A 5,754-nucleotide genomic window follows, 5' to 3' on the forward strand; every position below is an offset into this window, starting at 1 on the left:
AAGTCCGCCTTCATCCAACTAGTTGAGAGGAGCCAATTCGGGGGAATGCCTAGTGAGGACCCTCATTCTCATATGGAAACATTTTGTGATTATTGTGAAGCTATCTCTCAAACGGGCGTGACTCAAGACCAAATAAGATGGGTCTTATTTCCTTTTTCGTTAATCGGCACCGCAAAGCAATGGTTGAAGGGCCTTGATAAGGCCACCCTTGGAATAGATTCTTGGAAGAAGCTAGCTCCAGCTTTCTACCAAAAATTCTACCCACCGGAAAAGACCAATATGCTAAGAGCTCAAATTACGGGTTTTAAGCAAAGGGATGAAGAATCTTTGTATGAAGCTTTGGAGCGGTTCAAAGGTATTTGTCGCTCATGTCCTCACCATGGACTTAGCGAATGGTTTTTAGTGCAACAATTTTGGAATGGTTTATATGAAGATTCAAGGAACATTCTCAATATGGGATCAAATGGAATGTTCACCGAAGTTGATGACAATCAAACATGGAACAAGATTGAGGAAATGGCGGTCCATAATTCGCAATATAGTAGGCCTCGCAAGGCTACTAGAGGAGGAAAGTATGAAGTGGACACCGTTACTCAATTGGGTGCTCAACTTAGTGCTCACATTGACACAATCAACTTGAAGTTTGAACAAGCTATGGCTAGACTTGAGGAAAACTCAAAATCATCAAAGCATCATGTCAATGCCATGACGGCATCCTCATCAATCCCAAGCGGGATATGTGAGAATTGTGGAACCTTGGGTCATGACTCAAGCGAATGTAGGGGAACAACCGAGGAAGTCAATGCTTTCTAAGCTTACAAAAGTGGTACCCCTTATTCAAATTTTTACAATGAAAACACCAAGTTCCATCCAAATCTCTCATACAAAAGCCAAAATGTCCAAAACCCTCAAACAACATACACTCCACCACCCATGAGAAATCAAAATCAAAGACCCTTTTTCAATCAAAACCAAGGTTACCAAAATCAAAACCCATACAATCACCACAATGACCAAGGTTTTGATGTCCAAAAGCGGTCCTCCAAATGCAAAAGAATCAACAAGAATTTTTCACCCAAATGCAAAAAGATAGCCAAGCAAAAGACACCACCATCAACAACATTCTAGCTCACACCAAGATGTTGGAAACACAATTAACTCAACTAGCATCTTCTAGCTCACAAAGACAAAAGGGGCAATTACCACCTCAAAGTAATCCCCCTAGACATGAAACGGTTAGTGCCATTCACTTGAGAAGTGGTACAAGGTATGAAGCACCGAAGGAGCAAGTTGAGGATGAAGTTGTGAGAGCTAGTGAGAATGAAGTTGTGGTGCAAGGTCCCAAAGAAGGGGAATCATCAAAAGAAGAAAGCTCAAAGAAAAATGAAGACAAAGCCAAAGAAAAGGAGCCCATTGTGATTAGACTTCCTTTTCCAAGTCGTCAAGCCAAGCCTAAATTTGATGATCAACTTGGAAAGTTCATGGAAATTGTGAAGAACTTAGAAGTCTCAATTCCTTTCACGGAATTAATCAATCACGTTCCGGCCTATGCAAAGTACATGAAAGATATCCTCAGAAAGAAGAAGTCGATCCGGAAACTTGAGACTATCGCCTTCACTAAGGTGAGTAGTGCAATACTTCAAGGGAGTTCACCTCCAAAATTAAAGGATCCGGGAAGCTTCTCAATACCGTGTACCATTGGCGACACAACGATCAACAAAGCCTTATGTGATCTAGGGGCTAGTGTGAGTGTCATGCCGTACTCGGTAAGTAAAAGGTTGGGAATGGGAGAGCTTAAATGTACCAATATCACTCTTCAAATGGCCGATAGATCGACGAAGACACCGCTAGGGATATGGGAAGATGTCCCCGTGCGAATTGGGAAGTTTTTTATCCCGGTGGACTTTGTCATAGTTGATATGGAGGAAGATTCCAACATTCCAATCATCTTAAGAAGACCTTTCCTACACACCGCGGGTGCGGTGATTGATGTGAAACATGGAGAGCTCACTCTAGAAGTGGGAGATGAAAGCATAACTTTTAATCTTGACAAGACCATGAGAGCTCCTCGTTTGCATGAGCCATGTTTCATGATTGATCATTATAGCCGAAAAGATGAAAAGAAGAAATCGGAACTCCAATGGAGGAAGAAAGTTGAAGATGCTCCATTCAAAGAGCAAGTGAATTGTGACAAGAAGAGCTTGCAAAGCTCATCAAAATCAACCAAGGAAGAAGATGATGGCCTCATTGGCCAAGAAAAGAAATTGGGAGAGTTGTCTCCATCTAAGCAAGAGATTTTCAATGATCAACTCAATGAAGTTTGTGGTCTTTGGGACGACGAATTTGAAGGGATCTTTAATCCCTACATTGGGCATGCCATCGATCATGATCAACAACAAGGGCCACGGTCTATTGAGGGCCTCTACCATAACAATGAACAAGCTTTTGACTACTTCTTCAAGGTGTTGAGCAACATCAACAACACCTTGAACATGCCTCCTTAACATCTCATCAAGAATGAGAGTTTGGTGGAGTCCTCCCTAAACCACCACTTGTAAATATTTCTAACTCCCTAACTTACTTTTCAATTTTTGTATTGCATTTTTGTCATTTTTGGATTTTATTTTTACTTTGATCAAAATAATTGTCATGAAAAGAGAGAAGTGAGGGAGGGACTAATGATTTTAATTGATGTGTAGTGGTTTACCTTAGTGTGGGGATGGCAATTGCCTAGGCTATTCATGCCTTAGTAGTGCCCCCGCAATGAAGAACACAAGAATTGAAAGAAAGAATGATAAGGGAATGCGTTGGTGCACGGATGGAACTGAATCCGTGTACACAAGGACCAATCCGAGCGGATTCCTAAGAATCCGCCCGTCTGCAGAGGATCCGAGCGTCCTGCTGAGAAGACGCCCGTCTTGGGCTGAGCTGAAAACTGCAAATTCTTGATCGTTGAAGAATCCGAGCGGATTCACGGAAAGACGCCCGTCTCACGAGAATCCGTCCGTCTTCCGAACAATCCGCCCGTCTTGTTGGTGAAGAAAACCAAAGAAAAATCTCTGACAAGAATCCGTCCGTCCCGCACGAAATCCGCCCGTCTCATCTCGGAAGAATCCGAGCGGATTCCCAGAATCCGCCCGTCTCTAGGCGGGATTTTTGAAAATTTGAAGCTGAAGAATCCGAGCGGATTGCGCCTAATCCGCACGGATTGCCCCTGCGTCCTAAAATTGTCGAGTTCTTTAAATACCCACCCCACCTTCATTCATTCATTCATTCACTCATAAACACTACCCATAACATCAAAACCCTCATCCTCTCCATCTCAAAAACAAAAACCCTCAACAAAACTCACCAAAATCAAATCAAACCATCTTTCAAATAACAAATCAATCACTCCATCTTCATTAACAATCAAAACCAAGAACAAAATCTTCACCTTTCAGTCGATTTTCGTTCTCATAAAGGCAAAGCCTTTCACCTTCAAAATCGATTTGGGCATTCTACAAATTGAAGATTTTTGATCTTTTTCTTGGTTCGCTCATCAAATGGCAAGAACAAAGGGAGCAACAAAAGCAAAAGCAAAGGCAACAAAGGCACCAAAGGCTACAACTCTCTCTCAAAGGCAAAAAGCTCTACAAATGAAGAAAGCTTTGGCAATGGTGGTATCAACACCAAGCTTGGAAGTGCAACAACCTCAACAAATTCCTATGGAAGCATCACCCTCTACTCCGGTAATTAATCAACTCTTGCATTATCCGGAGGTAACATTCATTTCCGATTCCCATAGAAATACATTTGTCAAGTTTGCTATGAAACAAATTCAATCCACCAAATTCATATGCCAAGATGCTTTAGAGAAGTTGGGTGTTCTTGAACAAACAAGAGTCTTTTTCAATGCCATGGGTTTAAAGAAATTGTTTGAAATGAAGGAAGTAACATACCCCTCCCTTGTCTTGGAATTCTTAAGTTCTTTAAAAGTGACAAAAGTTGAGAATAGGGAAAATATTGCGTTTCGTCTAGCTAACACTAGTAGACGCATTACCTTTCCGGAATTGGGTGCAATTTTGGGTCTTAGCGATGAACACAAATTTTATAAGCAATATGGGAAGTATGATCCCGAGCCTCTTTGGGAGGCAATCTCCGGGAAGAAATTTGAGGATTTTAAAGCTTGTCGTGCTCTTTTGGTCCATCATCCGGGCATAAGAATATGGCACAAAGTTGTGGGAAATACCATAATTGCTAAGAAAGACACCAATCATTTCACGGGACTCGATTTTATTCTCCTTGAATCAACTTTGAATATTGGAAGAATTCACACCAAGCCTTACAATTCTTTGAGGCTATTGGTTGATAGATGGCTCCATGTAGATAGTGGGAAGAAGGGTCAAACCGTAATTGTTAATGGCGGCCTTGTCACGGTCCTAGCCAAGCACTTTGATCCTAATTTCAATAAGGATAGCAAGTACAAGGCTAAGGATGGTGGCCATCTTATTGATATGTCCACCTTGATTAACAAGTTTAAGTGGGTTGCTCACAATTCCCTTGATACCAAGTATGGGTGGCTTACAAGTGAGGCTCGATCATTCACTTTACCCGCAAAGATTTGCCGTCTTAGTGTCCACCGGACCAACTATTTACTTCCCTATCCGAAGAAGCCGAGTACATCATTCAACAACAAAAGGGTGATCATGAAACCCCTCCTCTTCCATTGTTATACCACCTTACCCCTATGATTATGAAGAGTTCAAACCGCAAGGAGTTGAAATTGGGAAAGACTATGTAACTCTTCTTATGCAAGCCATGCACAAGCAAGCTTATGAAGATCGAAAGAATGCATATTTGGCTCAATATCCTCCCCTCCTACATCTAGCTAGGCAAGGACTCCTCGATCCATCTTGTCCTTTGCCTAGTTGGGCGGATAGAGAAGCCTTATTTCCGGGTGCATCTAGGGACGTGGTGGAAGACAATGAGGTTGTTGGAAATGATGAGGAGATTGATGATAATATTGAGGAAGAAGCAAGTGGAGATGAAGAAAGAGATGGTGAAGATAATGATGAGGAAGATGGTGATGAAGAAAGCAAAGAAGAAAGTGCCAAGGAAAGTGGCAATGTGACCACTTCTCATGAGGGAAGTGATGGTGATAGTAGCATGATGGAAGACTAGCCTTGGAGACTCCTACACTCCCATGGTTTGTCTATATCTCTTTGTATTTTATTTCATTTTGATCATTGTTGGTTTAGTCCTAGCAACACCAAAGGACTCACACCTCGGTTCCTTTGAGGTGTTCTTTATTGTTCCCACTTTTGTAAAATCCAAAATGACAATCTAGTTTCATGCATAGCATAGCATGTGCATGAACTCCCCCATGCTTTGACATTAGCAATAGTGTCTTACTTGGTTTGGGGAAGTTAATGCATACGCAACGGGAGGTAATCTAAATTATCCTCTCCGTCATAACAAAAACCATGCATCATGTAGTATAGCTTAGTATAGAATTGCATTTAGTATAGAAATCATGCATCATCTTTGCATAATTTCCATCATTTTGGCCATTGAGGACAATGCCCATATTAGTGTGGGGATGGGAATTCTAACACTTAACTTTTATTCAAAAAATCATAAAAATTTAAAAATTGAAAAAATCCAAAAACAAGTTCATTTCCTTTGTATATATTGTCTTGTATATATTTTGTTTGTTTTATCCTTCTTCACTTTGATTGACTACGCCACATCCGAGACATGAGGATATTGAAG

General features: G+C 41.2%; 1 non-coding gene across 1 annotated transcript; it reads right to left on the reverse strand.

Moving 5' to 3' along the window:
• Positions 1–279: 279 nt before the first annotated feature.
• LOC141644535 (small nucleolar RNA R71) lies at positions 280–386 on the reverse strand. The gene has a single exon (XR_012544149.1). It is a non-coding gene; the product is annotated as a small nucleolar RNA R71 (small nucleolar RNA).
• Positions 387–5,754: the final 5,368 nt, after the last annotated feature.

The sequence above is a fragment of the Silene latifolia genome, chromosome 2, assembly GCF_048544455.1.
Source record: "Silene latifolia isolate original U9 population chromosome 2, ASM4854445v1, whole genome shotgun sequence".
NCBI lineage: Eukaryota > Viridiplantae > Streptophyta > Magnoliopsida > Caryophyllales > Caryophyllaceae > Silene > Silene latifolia.